General features: G+C 45.2%; 1 long non-coding RNA gene across 1 annotated transcript in view; it reads right to left on the minus strand.

The window, feature by feature from the left end:
• Positions 1-14,928, minus strand: part of LOC143838038 (uncharacterized) — a 34,829-nt gene extending 19,901 nt beyond the window's left edge. Inside the window, exon 1 of the long non-coding RNA XR_013231208.1 lies at positions 14,608-14,928. This is a non-coding gene — a long non-coding RNA (uncharacterized LOC143838038). The remainder of the gene's footprint in view (positions 1-14,607) is intronic.
• Between the last annotated feature and the right edge of the window lie 185 nt (positions 14,929-15,113).

A 15,113-nucleotide genomic window follows, 5' to 3' on the forward strand; every position in this document is an offset into this window, starting at 1 on the left:
TCTGATGTTTTCTCTCCTATTGCAACCCTCTGTCCACGATCCTGAAGGAAGGAGATCAGCCATTGAAGGGCTGTCCCTTGTATTCCAGCATCGATGAGGCGGCGAGCTAGAAGCTCGTGATCGACTGTGTCGAACGCCGCTGAGAGGTCTAATAATATCAGCAGTGCCGACCCGCCTCGGTCCAACTGGCGACGGAGGTCGTCCGTCAGGGCGACTAGCGTTGTCTCTACCCCATGGCCAGGCCGGAAGCCAGACTGGGATGGGTCTAGGACCGAAGCTTCTTCCAGGTACTCCGTCAGTTGGTTTGCGACTGCCCTTTCTATCGTCTTGCCCAGAAATGCTAGGTGCGAGACGGGCCTGTAGTTGTTAGGCTCTTGTGGATTTAGAGATGTTTTTTTCAACAGTGGACGTACCACGGCCTCTTTCAAACCCTCCGGGAATTCTCCTGTTGTGAGAGATAGGTTGATTATCTCCCGGAGGGGGCCCTTTATTCTTATGCCGGCTGTTTTTAAGAGCCAGGATGGGCAAGGGTCTAGTGGGCATGTAGTTGGTCTTGTTGTCGCTAGTATCCTGTCCACTTCGGCCAGCGTGAGTCGTCTGAAGTTACTCATAGTTTTCTCCAAAGACGGCCAAGGGGCCTTTAGTTCACTTTTTGTATCTAAGGTTGGAGGGAGGTCGTGGCGGAGTGTCGAGATTTTGTCTGCAAAATGGCTCGCAAATGCCTCACAGCTGATGTCCAATTGGCTACTGTTTTGTTGCCCTTCAATCAGGGCAGTGAGGGATCGAACTACCTTAAACAATTGAGCTGGGCGTGAGTCTGCAGATGCGATGGTAGCCGAGTAAAAATTGCGTTTTACTGACTTCACCGCCATCTCATAGGCTTTCATCTGCATTCTATAAGATGTTCTCGAGGCTTCGTCACGAGTCTTCCTCCAAACTCGCTCTAGCCGTCTCAGTTCCCGTTTCTTGTCGCGAAGCTCCTCGGTGTACCAGGGAGCTCGCTTGAGACGGAGCCGGAGAGGGCGTCGGGGAGCTATCTCATCAATGGCAGTCAGCAGTCTGTCATGCCAGTCACTGACCAGGCCATTGAGAGAAGTGCCGGGAGGCATTGGTTCCCGCAGAGCGTTCAGGAATCCTATTGGATCCATAAGTCTCCGCGGGCGAGCTAAAATTTGCTTGGCGCCCAACTGAGGAGGTGGTGGAAGCCTTAGCCGAGCCTTTAGAGCATAGTGGTCTGACCATGGCACGGCTGTTGTTGTGACCAGATCCACATCCAAACCTACGCCGAAAATAAGGTCCAGGGTGTGGCCTGCTTGATGGGTGGGGCCAACAACAAATTGCGAGAGCCCCAGTGTTGCCATGGTTGACACTAGGTCCTGTCCAGTTCTAGAGGACAGTAGCTCAGCATGGACGTTAAAGTCCCCCAGGACTAGTAGACTGGAGAACTGTAGCGTCCAGGCCGCCACCGCCTCTAGTAGGGCAGGCAGGGCATCTGGTGGTGCAGTGGGCGCGCGGTATACTAACCAGATGGCCACGCTCTCGGTTGATCCCCATCCGAGGCCAACACATTCAATGCCTGGTATTGACGGCGCAGGGAGGGCTCTAAAGGAGAAAGCCTCTCGGGTTAGGATTGCCACCCCTCCTCCCCGCCCCGCTGTCCGGGACTGGTGGAGGACAGAGAACCCAGCAGGGGCTAGGTCTTTGAGGGCAACTGTCTCCCCTTCCCTGGTCCAGGTTTCTGTCAAGCACGCCAGGTCCGCTCTTTGCTCTACAAAGTAGTTTTGCAGCGTAGAGGTTTTGTTGTTTATTGACCTGGCGTTGCACAGCACCAGTGTCAGAGGCGGGTTGTTTACCTTTGCCTCCACCCTAGTGTCACGAGGGATGGGGCGGAGTCTGGAGGGGGCCTGAGTATGTTTGGTTTTCGGCCCCCTTGGTTTGATGTACCTCCGCCATCCGCTGTCCCTGCCTTTGCCCCTTATTATTGGGATCCCTGACCCTATCAAGGCCCCTGCTTTTCCTCCTTCTTCAGATTTGTTAGGCATTGTGAGCTCTATGGACACTGTTGGTTCAATTCTTGGTTCAGTGGTTTGGCTGGGGTTGATTGTTAAACCCCGGTTCTGTCTTTGTGTGTGTGAGTTTGTGTATCTGTGGGAGGTTGGCCCTGATCGCTAATTACAGCCTCTCAGGGCTTCCCAGTTCCACTTGTGTAGTTATGTGTTGGGTGTAGGATGTGTGTCGTTGTGGGAGCCTGGAGGGGTAGTCCCGATCGCCTATTGTGGCACCTCAGGGTTGCCCAATCCAGGGGTGTGTGGTGTATGAGTGATCTGTGTGTTATTTCATGTTGGGTTGGGACTGAGGTTTATGAATTGGGTGTGGTTCAGTTGGATGGTAGGGTTGTTTGGTAAGTGGGGGGCAAGTTATTGGGTTGGTTGGTAAGTTGGGCTAATTGGTTGATTGATCTAATTTCCTCAGGCTGGGTTGGGTGTTCAATTGATGGTGATTGATTGTTTAATTGGTAGGATTGATTATTTGGGTGGTTTTGGGGTAGAATCAGTTGTTTGGGGTGGGGGTTAGTTATTTAATTGGTAGAATTAATTGTTTTGGGTGGGTTTGGGGTAGGTCAGTTGATGGTGTTTAATTGTGTTGGGTTTATTGTTTTGGCTGATTGGTGGGTGGATATGTTGATTTAATTTGGTATGGCTGGGTAGGGGGGTGGGGATAAGTCAGGTGTGGGTTGGTAGCTAGTGAAGGTTGGGCTATCTTTGACTCCCTCTTGATTCCTCCTCTTTTTTGATTTTGGAGTATTTCCTTTCTCCCTCTCCCCTCTCCTTTTCTTTATTTCAGTCCTTTCTCCTCTCACTTTCTCTTTCCCTTCCCGTTTTTCTCTTCTTTCCCCCTCCCCTCCCCTCCCCCCTCCCCTTCCCCCCTCCCCTTTTCTTTATTTCAGTCCTTTCTCCTCTCACTTTCTCCTTCCCTTCCTGTTTTTTTTCCTTCTTTCCCCCCTCCCCTTCCCCCCTCCCCTTTTCTTTATTTCAGTCCTTTCTCCTCTCACTTTCTCCTTCCCTTCCTGTTTTTTTCCTTCTTTCCGCCCTCCCCTTCTCCCCTCCCCCCTCCCCTTTTTCCCTTCTTTCCCCTTCCCCTCTTTTCTATGCACATCACAATATTGCTTCCTGATTTTTTCCCAGTTGTTGGTAGTTTGGTTGGTGTCTTGTCTTTCTTTCTCCCCCGCTCTCTTCCCCCTTACCCTCCCCCCCTCCGTTTTCTGTTTACAGTTTCCCCGCTTGGTTTTTCTTCCCGCCCGATTTGTTCCCGCCCAGTTTCTGGTAGTTTGTTTGGCGTCCCTTCCCCCTTCTTGGAACGGAGTTATCTCCGTTTGTGATCTTTTCCCTCTCCGTTTGATTTTCTTCCCGCTCAAATGTCCCGCTCAATTTTTCCCGCTTAATTTCTATTAGTTGTTTGATGCCCTTCCCCCTTCTGGGTACAAGTTATGCCCGTTTGTATTCTTCTCCCCCCCCCTCGCAGAGTCTGTAGAAGCCCCGTGACAATCCCCCCCCTTTTTCTGGAATTGGTTAATTAAATTAATGTCCGATTGTTTGTGTCTTCCTCCTCCTCCTTATAGGGCCCTCCCCCCCCCCCGAGGGTTTGGTACTTCTCTTTCTTCCTTATTAGATTATGTTAGTGTTCCTTTCCTTCTTTTCCTCTCCTTTCCTTGTTCCCCGGCAGCTGCGGCAGGGACCCGCGGCGTTGAGATGTGGGCAGCTGCAGCAGAGTCTGGGGATGGTAGGTCGGCTGTGACCAGGGCCAGTCTTGTTCAGCGGTGGTCAGGAAGCGCGGGTCGATGGAGCGCGTGTGGGCGGCGGTCGGGAACGTGGTGCATTATGATAATGCTAGAGTACTGTTTGCAAAATTTATGATAAATGAAAACAATTAAATAAAATATACAAACACCTCAACAGCCAGGGCCGGGACCAGGTTCCCCCTTTATGCAGTCCCTTTCTCCTCTAGCAACATGCATTCCAATGAGCTCCTGTCCTTTGGATCTATCTTTTTATTCTTTAATCACTCACTTTTCCATTTCTATTTGTTTACCTTGGTAAAGAGTAAAGAGAGGCTGAACGATGCCTTTTTTCTGTGTCCCCAGTCACACTGCTACTTTGGAACAATAGTCCCCAACCCTTTTATCACCGGGGACCGGTCAACGCTTGACAATTTTACTGAGGCCCGGGGGGGGTAGTCTTTTACTGAGGGACGCCGCCGCTTGAGCCCCTGTACCACTTGCATAGTGGCACACCGAGAGGGAGCCCCAGCCATGGCGGCCGCTGGAAAGCACCAAAGGTGAGCCAGCGGCAGAATGGCAGGGCAACCCCTGAGGCAGCTGCCGGGGAGGAGGACAAGGAGGAGCCATGGCCCGGTATCAACTGATCCACGGTACGGTACCGGTCCCCGGACCGGGGGTTCGGTCCACTGTTTTAGAAGAAATGGTCAATGGCTTGATATTTCTCTCCAATAAAGCCTTTTTTTGGCTCTCAGAATAGCCAACAAAAGTATTCAGTGATACCTTCTAAAACTTTCAAAAACATCTGACTTAGTTCAACAGAAAAATAATATAGCAAAGGAAAGGGATAACCCTGTCACAAATGGGCTGAATAGCACAGATGTTTCAGCCCTCCAAAGGACTTCAACCAGTGGGTTGGGACTCTTATATGGTCACAAGCCTCTATAAAGCCACTTTTTTGGCAGAACCCATCTAAGACTTCCTGCTTCTTTTTGCATGTACACTGAAAAGAGCCGTTGGACAGCAAGATGAGGTCACTCAAACAGTGGCCTGTGCTTTAGCACAGTCAGCTTCATAGATGCTCTCCACCCTCACAAAAGTCTTTACCTTTTCTCTTCTTCCCAGTCAGGCCATCCACTGCTGGTTCACCATTAAAGCATCCCCCCTCCCTTGCAGTGAAGCTATAATGCAAACTTTCCCTCTGTCACATGACTGATGATACACTACTTGATGTCACACAGTTGTAATTCAGTGAGTTTCATTCTGCCATCTAGATTTTAAAGGTGGATCCTGGATCTCGAATGACTGAAGAGCATAGCTCTAAATCCCAAAAGTACTTTTTCCAGTCCAGGGAAAGATCACAAGGGATCTGCACAAGTTTCTTCTCCCAGTCTCTTTAAAATATGGACAGTATGGTCCATTCCGCACAGGTTTAATGTAGGAGGAGTGTGGCAAATTGTAATCGCTACTAATATGCAGTTATGCACGACGTCGTACACAATCTGCCACACTCCTGAAACAGTCCCGCTAAAAGCGTTTCGTTGTAGCGCTTCCAGGGAAATCCCAAAAAGTGGATTCACCCTCTGGAAAGCGCTACACTCTTGCAAACAATCTGAAACAGTTTCAAAAAAGTTCTGTGCATTACCATTGTTGCGGTTTCAGCAAAGTCCCTCCCCCTGGCTCTCTCCTCTGAACTTCCGGCAAAGCGATTGCTATTTTTTTTTCTTGGAGCGAGTGGAGAACAACGAACCGGCAAGCCTTCATTCACCCAGCTAGGCTTCTCCGGCTGCAGTCCCTCCACAGAGCTGCTTTAAAGCTCGCCTCAAGTCACCAAGCACAACACAGCCCCTTTTGCAAGTTCCCTTTATTTTCGGCCGAAAATCGCGCCCGTGCACGGGGGGGGGGATTCACTCGGGGGAGTGTGGCAATGATGAATCGGCAGCTCACTGGCCAGCTGCCAGCTAGATGGGTCTCTACATTAGGAGAAAGCAAGGAATCAAGGCATATTCGTTGCAACATGTGTTTTTCTTTTTTTTTAAAACATGTTCTTAAAGGCAAAGGGGCTTTTCCGGAGCATGGTAACAACTGCCCATTGGCTGCTCGCTTGATTGACGGCCAGGGGTGGGACAAAGCACGGCAAAAATCGCTTCCTTTCTAGCGATTTTTGCCGAGACCAGAAACCTGTGGGAAATGATTTGAACGCAACTGGATTCCACTACAAAGGCAAGTATGCATTGCACCGAATTTCAGTATTCTAAATTCCGTTTTTTCTTTCCGAAAGCAATTTGCCACAATGAACCTGGTGCGGAATGGGCCTAAGGATCACCTTGCTGGGGAAGAAGTAATTCTTCAAGGAGAAAGAAGAACCTGTTGTCACTTTTCCAACAATTCTTGGAGACTCTATCCATGGGGTATTCCAGGTTAAAAAATGCACTGGTGTTTGCCATTGTCTTCCTCTGCACAGCAACTCTCATCTTTCTTGGTGACCTGTCATCCAAGTACTGACCATGGCCAACCAACCAACTCTGCTTAACTCCCAAGCTCCAACAATCCCATGCTAAGTTGGGCTATTCACTCTTCTTCAAGGAGAATAGCACCGCAGAAAGCCAGAAACAGGTGCTAGGATAGCCTTGTATTAATTCTGCTGAGTGAAGAAAGGACTGTTGTGCTAAGGGAGGAGCAAGAACTGGTAATTGAGGGGAACAGGCTGCTGGGTCACCTTTCAGCAACCACTGTGAAAACAGTGGCTAACAAAAGATGTTCCAATCTAAGTTATTATTGTTGCCTTTAAAATGCTACATGAGAAGCAGAACAATAAACAGAGAGTTGCTGAAAACTACAGCTAGGCATATTGCTTCAATGATGCACCCACAGGGGATGGAAATGAAAGCCAAGCACTTGACTACAAGAGAAACGAGAGATCCATGTTGACATTTGGCAGACTATTCAAGTGAGGTCTGAGGGTAAATCAGCTGTTGAAGGAGAATAGCTGTGAATCCTACTTCATCCCACATGTGAAATCAAGTCAAAACTTCTCCATTCTTATCTTTAAATAAATTTAACCTTAACATTAATAATAAATATGCACACACGCTGCTAACAGTAATCCATATTCTGCTGAGATATTTGCCAGTCCTGATGCTTTAGGATGCTTTGGGCTCATCCTGCATTGAGCAGGGGGTTGGATTAGATGGCCTGTATGTCCTCTTCCAACTCTATGATTCTATGATTCACATCTCTTTGGAATTTACTTCCAAATGTTATTTATTGGGGTTTGTTTGTTTGTTTCTTGTTTTAAAAAGCATCCTGGTCTCTTATGCTTAATACTGATTCTGCTTGACTCTCTAGAGACTAGAGAGAAACTATCTGACAGAAAGTTGTCATATTCATGACACATCTTGTTCTGCCTGTCTTGCCATATGCTTCCCTTAAGACAGGAGAACAGAAGTTCTGATTTACACATTCAAGTCAGGAAAAAACTCACAGGCTGATGCAGGTCCTAGTCCATACTTAGCACCAGGACTGGCCTGGAGAAGGCCCCATGGGAATGCCTGCAGCTGATACTATGAGCCTGAGTTATAGAATGGAAGGACATTATATTTTAATTTGAAATAAAGAGCTAGAGACGCATTATTAACTCAGACAAGCCAAATGTCAAAACCTTGAAATATAACCCAGGCCAAATAGGAAAAAGGTTCTGACAAGACTTTTGCTAGAAAGACTCTCAACTTCTCGTTAACCAAGAATAAAATAACCCCAAGGGGCAATCCGCTTTTATTCAGCTTCTGCTGAGTAAGCACAACTTGGAAATGCTGGAGAACTAAGCCTATTTGATGGATGAATTATGCTAGTTAATTTCAGCAATTTATGCCAGCATGAATTTTAGCTTCAAAAACATTTCTTTCCTTACTTGAAAAATGCTGAAATCAGCCCCAAATGGGCCAAACTGATCTGCTGAAATTAATGAAGTACAATTAGATTATGAAGTTGGCCTTGGTTTGGGTTTCAGCACAGAATTTGGGGGGTGGGAGCAGCATAACTGATTTATTAAAACTGTTAATGAATTACTTTAGATACTTGACTTGGCCACCTCTGCAATTGCAACTAATGTTAAGAACCAAAAACATTCAGGCTCAGGTCAGAATCTGAAACTATGCCAACATATAAGTTTCAGGTAGGGAAAGATGCCAGATAGTGAGCCAACACAAAACAGTGACTGAAGAAGCAAATATACCATATTCATATTATTTATTTATTACATTTATATACCCCCCCTTGTAGCTTAGGGTGGTTTACAGAAAATATGGAAGTACAATATAGGTTCAATAACTGCATCAGGTAATAATAGCAGCAGTAACGGTAAGAACAATACCAATAATAATTGAAACGTTAACCTATCAACTGTACCCCCATAGATTAGTCAATGCAGGATTGCCTTTTGATGTACTTAATAGGCATATTTGTTTGGTTATTTGATCATTTATCCATGAGTCAAAATGTTTTGGATTTGTGCAATACAGCGTGATACACATTGATATTTTTAAGTTTTATAATGTGCGCATGTATTGTAATAAATATCTGCATTTTAATTCTTTTATATTTATGCCTATTCTGCTGCTGTTGCAAGTTAGGTTCATAACTTGCAACTGCTGTCTAAAATTAATACAAGCATCTAAAGTAGACTTCAAATAAGCTTGGTTGGGTGAAACCTATGCTTCAAACACCTCTTCACAGATCCGTCTTTGAAACCGGCAGGACTTCATAAATTTAGGGAGATCAGTTTTCTAGTAAAGTGAAGGAAGGGAATATTACCTTAGCAAAAGTTTTAGAAATCAGCTAGGTTGATAAATTCAAGAATACATTGCCTCCCGTAGCAATTAAGAATCATATCAGCATAGCTATCTTTCTTGATTCTGATAAATTGGGATTATATGGTGGTAAATGGATTATTATATTTTTGGTTTACTACAAGCCTGTCATTTCATTTGGCCTGATGGATTAACGGAACCTGACAGAATTTTGTCTAATTAAAGATATTTTCCTCTAACAAAAAAAAACAATGGCTTGGTAGACTACTTCCCTTTTGCATTCTATCACACAATTTTTGCAGTGGTGGTTTCAGTTGTACAAAAAGAGGTTCCAGAAGGTGATATTTGGGGGCTGTTGCTCAGTATAAAAATACTGCAGGCAGAATGATAATAGGAACAATCACAGAAACCATATCCCTTAAGTTAGGGGTAGTCAACCAGATTGACTACCCCCGCCTTAAGTCATGTTTCATCTACACAGGCTCCAAATTTGCTTCTAAGCTCAAGTCATGGTGGTGATAGCGATCTTTTCAAGCTTTGCAAATCTTTGAGCTAATATACCTCAAGGACTGCCTACATTCTCATATGAATATACCCAATCACTATGGCCATCGCTCGAGATTGTTTCAGGTGCCTCAATACAGACCACTTGTCTAATAGGAGTTTCAACAATTTTACTGAAGAGATCTTACAACCAAGAACCCTAAGGCATCATTAGTTACCAGAAAGCAAGCAAGGGTAATGGATAGAAAACCTGCAACAGAGCAGCTGAACTACCATGAAGCTACAGTCCTATACCAGGCTTGCAATGAAAGTATCCTAGGAAATCTCTTGCTGGCAGCGGAATAGTTTATAATGTATGAAAGAAACAACTGCCAATGCTATCTCTTCCTCCCCCCCCCCCCCAATACTGCATGAAGATACCACATCAGCTTTAAAGGACCCACTTGCTTGAAATAAGCTGTTTAGAGAAAATTAGCAACTACAATAAAGCACGGAATGCTAACACTAAAATACCTAAAATGCATATATCCTGAAATGGATAAAGTTAATACACAGATGCAGATGTTTGCAATAGTGGAAATAGATGTCAGAGACTGATTAGCTATATACATGATTGGGATGGACACCAGCTAGACCATTGCATGGCTGAGGGAGGTGGTGTGAGACTGGGGATCGTGGCAACAGCTATGCCATGGGATCGCCAAGAATTGGACACAGCTGAATGGATGGCAAGGAAAACAACAGATACTACAGCTTTGTAGTAGCAGATGCTTTGTAGTAGCAGATGCCTTGTAAACAATAAACAACAGCAGTGAACTGTACATCCTGAGAGTTTTGCAATTCATAATCACGAGAAGGAACTTGCCCGAGGACCTATACAAATAAATGAATGAAGAGTGAACAGCAGAGTGAAGTTGAAAGCTAAAAATATGGCCTACTCCATTGCCTTTCTTGATAGGAAAACAACCTGATTCTCCACCCTGAAAAAAATCACATAGTCTGATTCAGCAGCAGACTACAAAGAAAGTGGAGTGGGGAAAAGGACAAGATATGAGTTCAGCCATAAGGAATTATATTTTGCTCTGAACTCTACATAGCAACTATGAGGAATCAGAACTAAAGCTGCAATCATATGTACACATTCAAGGGACTAAGTTCCACTGACCTCAGTGCAACTTCAGAATAGCTATGCTTGGCACATTTGTACCATATACTATAAATTAATTCCAATGCTATTGGTATATATTCCTGGAGGGCCTGGAATGAAGTCTTATATTGAAATGGAGTTTAGAGCATAAGAAAGGTGTGCTGGATCAAAGACAAGGGTTCACCTCCACTAGCATCCTGTTTTCAATAGGAGCTGGTGTCTCTGGAAAAGCCCAAAAAGAATGAGGGCAAAAGGCTCACTCTGTTGTTACTCCAATCCCCAAGTAACTCTCATCCAAATGTGTCTCTGCACACAGAGAAGAGGGAATAAAGCACACACAAACAAGCAGCCCGGAGAAAGGAATAAAGCCCAGTATTGTATTCCTGGTCTCACAATCTTTGTCTCTTCCTCTCTAGTAGCCGCCCAGGCATAGCACATGGAAGTCAAATATGTCTCCCCAGAGCTGAGACAGGGAATAAAGCAGGGAAGCACTTGTCTTGGTTGGGCTGCAGCTTTCTTCTATTCTCCTAGGACACATTTGGAATTTCCAAGGAAGGCCACAGGGAGAAAGATTTGAATGTATTTTTTGTACATTCATGACATGATTCCTTCTAATCTGGCCTAAGACTATGTGACTTCATGAGTTCTTTAATACATGTGGGATTATACATTTGCTTCTTACCAAGAATCATCAGTTTTATCTTTGAATTTAGCAAATGAGCAGAACCAAGTGTGTATTCATTTAAATGTGTGTTTTCTTGATAAACTATTTTTCTTGCGTAATATGAAATGTGAGAATGTGTTTTGTATTTCTCAGTGACTAATGGAGCGTAGTTCTGTCTAACTGGGGCTGCTTTATATCCAGTTCTGTTAATCACTGAGCCAGCTTTGATGAGAAGCACTTGGATTCCTACTGCATCCCAGTGGTTGAAAGGGTGCCATTGCCTGCTGCTCTCCCTCCCCCAGCTCCCTCCTTCTCAGTTTCTCACCCTGCCTCACAGCAAACCCTGCTTACCATATCCTGGCTCCTTAGCCAGTGCAAAGAATCCATCTTTAAAGCCCCTGTATTAGTAAGCAGGTAACCAATCACAGAATCTGACTTCATACTGATTCTGCCTACTTCCTGAAACACAAAGTAGGCACCAAGTTGGGGAATACCGGGCTAAGTAAAATCTAGAGTGATGTTGTAAGGTGATACTGTTTTTGTAGGCAAGTCTCTGCCAATTCTTTGTACTATTGTACAAATACTATCCTTTGTATTATTGTTTTATGAAATACCATAGCATATTGCTTATCCAAATGCAACCTAAGCTAATATTTTCAAAATAATTACATTGTGCTAAGAATTACTTGATGCAGATTAAATCCCTTTTATGACTTTTTATTCTGAAGAGGGAAAGGATGAACATGGATAAAGTTTATTACGTTTAAGGTGGACACCTATAGTACACTATGCAATGGCCACTATCCTATCAGAGTCAGACACTCTTAAACTCACTATTCAAAGAGTGCATATGCTTAATTTCATTTCAACAGGCTTCCAAAATATCGAATTTTGAAGAAGAGTTGGTTCTTATGTGCCGCTTTTCTCTACCCAAAGGAGGCTCAAAGCGGCTTACAGTTGCCTTCCCTTTCCTCTACCCACAACAGACACCCTGTGAGGTGGGTAAGGCTGAGAGAGCCCTGATATTACTGCTCAGTCAGAACAGTTTTATCAGTGCCGTGGCGAGCCCAAGGTCACCCAGCTGGCTGCATGTGTGTGTGTGTGTGTGTGGGGGTGCAGAATCGAACCTGGCAAGCCAGATTAGAAGTGCACACTCCTAACTACTACACCAAACTGGCTCTCCTGACTACTACACCCAACTGGACTGTGCCCTTTGTACAACTGAAGAGTTGTAAATAACGAAGATCAAATAAGCAGGACCCCCTTTTTGTCTCTTACCTTATTATTCCAAAACACTATAAATACCTAAATCTCCATACATTTATTTGAACTTTTCTCTGGGCCCTCTGATGCGTTAATTTAGTTAAAGCAATATACTTGGTGAAACCTTCACCTTGAGAGATGTTCTTTTCTATTGCCTATTTAGCTGTTGGTTAGTAGGCTCAAGATCAGTTCTGCATCTGAAAAGGGAAGTAAAACTTTTAGATCTGAAAACGCTGCATTCTGTAATGTGCCCAAAAATATGCTGAAAAATCCATCAGATTAATTACATCCCACATATTATTTCTACATAAAAGGTAAAGTTATCCCACTGTGAAGAACTGGGTCATGTCTGACCCTTGGAGTGACGCCCTCTAGCGTTTTCATAGCAGACTCAATACGGGGTGGTTTGCCAGTGCCTTCTCCAGTCATTACCGTTTACCCTCCAGCAGCAAGCTGGGTACTCATTTTACCGACCTCGGAAGGATGGAAGGCTGAGTCATCCTTCAGCCAGCTGCTGGGATTGAACTCCCAGCCTCATGGGAAGAGCTTTCAGACTGCATTTCTGCTGCCTTACCCCTCTGTGCCACAAGAGGCTCATACATAGTGGCTAACTTTCAGATTTCCAAGCATTTTTTATCCAAATAAATTTAGGTACCACACAATTCCAAATCCTTCTCCATTCCTATAAATATTTATTTTAGAACTTCTATACCACCCCTCATGAGGAGTTCTCAGGGAAGTTTACACAAAAACCAGTAAAATACAACATTAAAACCCCATAAAACCCCAATTATACAAACTAAAAAAAATCCCAAGAAAAAGATGGTGGCAATCATCACCCAAAGACTGTTCCAGCCAGATCAGCAGATGTTGCCTAATTCTGACCATCCGGGGCAGGTCGTACATATGGGGAGGGATCCACTGATGTCATTACCAGTCACCACCAGTAATGAAATATTGATTTGCCAGTCCATATTCCATTTTCTACTTAAAGTAGCATGTTATAGATTTAGTAAATTATGAATTTTAACAATTTAACTATTAGCTATCTGAATGAGATCAGTTATTTATTTCTTGATTAAATATTTGTAGGCCACCTTCACTCTTCGCTCCATTATAAGCTCAAAACTGTTTGTTGCTCTAGAATCACTAATTCTGCAGCAGGTGGTTTAACAAATGTATAACATAAAATCCCCTTCAAGGATCACTGCCTTGTCATGGCGAAGGGGCTTGCGTGAAGCTATGAGCTATGCCGTGCAGGGCCACCCAAGATGAACAGGTCATAGAAAAGAGCTCTGACAAAAGGTGATCCACCGAAGAAGGAAATGGCAAACCACTCCACAAGGGACGTTTTGCCAAGGGACGTTGCCGCCGCCTGAGCCTCTGCTCCACTTGCTTTCCCACTGGTGCCCCTGACTTCCCGTTGCCCGCTGGGGGGCGCTGCCAGCACCAGCTGTGCAGTGCCACGCCAAGGGGGAGCCCCAGCCATGGCGACCACTGGAGAGCACCAAAGGTGAGCCAGCGGCTGAGTGACAGGGCAGCCCCCGAGGCAGCAGTTGGGGAGGACAAGGAGGAACCGCGGCCTGGTACTGACTGATCCACGTACCGGTACCGGTCCCTGAACTGGATATTGGGGACCACTGTGGCAGAGGACAGGAAGGCTTGGAGGATCATTGTCCATGGGGTCACGATGGGTCGGACACGAATCGCACCTAACAACAACAAATAATGTAAAATATTGAAAACAAGGCATACCGTCTTAAGAGACTGTACCTTACAGTGTCGCAAACTACTTAAGTTCAATTTAGAATAACTACCAAAGTAAACTATTTTCCAGCTTCTTTTCACTCTACTGTAATCTACCCATAGATTAGAAAGGATGGAATATAAATTAATAAATTAAGGTGTGAATTTGTATTAAGCGGATTCCTTAATTTATGTTGATTATTAGTGAATTGTCCTGACAAGCTTTTAATTTGTGGATCACTACATTTTTACTGTATAAGCATTCCCACTCAATTAAAACCACAGGTATCCAGGGGAGAATGTGTAAATTGGCACTTGGTCCTCTAGAATCCTAAATATTCTAAGTATTTAAAAAAATATGTCTTGAGATATAAGCACATTTCACGAGTCATCAAGAGTAATCGATGTGACCTTATTTGACTAATTACGTCTGCAAATACTCCAGGTTACCATCGTAGCTATTTGCAGCTAACTTTCATCATGGTCGAGGGAGCCCTGAAATAATGGGGAGAGTTCTGGGAGTTCCTGTACCACCGAAGGAATCACGACTCAGTATGTGTAGACCAACGAAATAGAGAACCTGAACACACCCACTGGTGCATTTTCGGGGTCTAAACCCCCACCAAAACAAGGTATTAAAAAAAGATCAACCTCCATGCTGGTTTAATAGTAGACCATGAAAGGCAGAATCACTCATTACCCGTTGAGAAAATAGGGCTTTCGCTTACAATTGTAGTCCTTATCCCCCACCCCCCAATTCTGTTATCACAGACTAGGACTACCATACTGCTGAGATGCAGATTTAGAGGGATGTTAAATTATTTTCTCTTCATCCGTCTCCCCACCCCGCGCTTTCCTGCCCACTGAGCTGCACTTCATCGCCGCGGACAGGATCCCCCCGCAGGCCGGGCCCCGGGAGCCCTCGCTCCGCCACCCTGCGTCATCCACAAGAGCCCCGCCGACACCCGATTCGCAAGAGCACAGAACTGCATGCTGGGATTAGAAGTTTTCCCAGCCAAACGAACGACGAGAGGAGGAGAATCCTTCCGCTCCAACCGTCCCACTCGCCCTACGCCACGTGCGTCTTGGCGTCGGGTGGGAAACCCCACCCACGGCGTCGAGGAAAACCAATCGGAAGCTACGAAGGAGCGACGTTGGCGCGGCTGGCGAGGGCCTCCTTGAACTTTGCCCCCGAGCCTGAGCGCG

Source organism: Paroedura picta, chromosome 5 (genome assembly GCF_049243985.1).
Source record: "Paroedura picta isolate Pp20150507F chromosome 5, Ppicta_v3.0, whole genome shotgun sequence".
NCBI classification, from domain to species: domain Eukaryota; kingdom Metazoa; phylum Chordata; class Lepidosauria; order Squamata; family Gekkonidae; genus Paroedura; species Paroedura picta.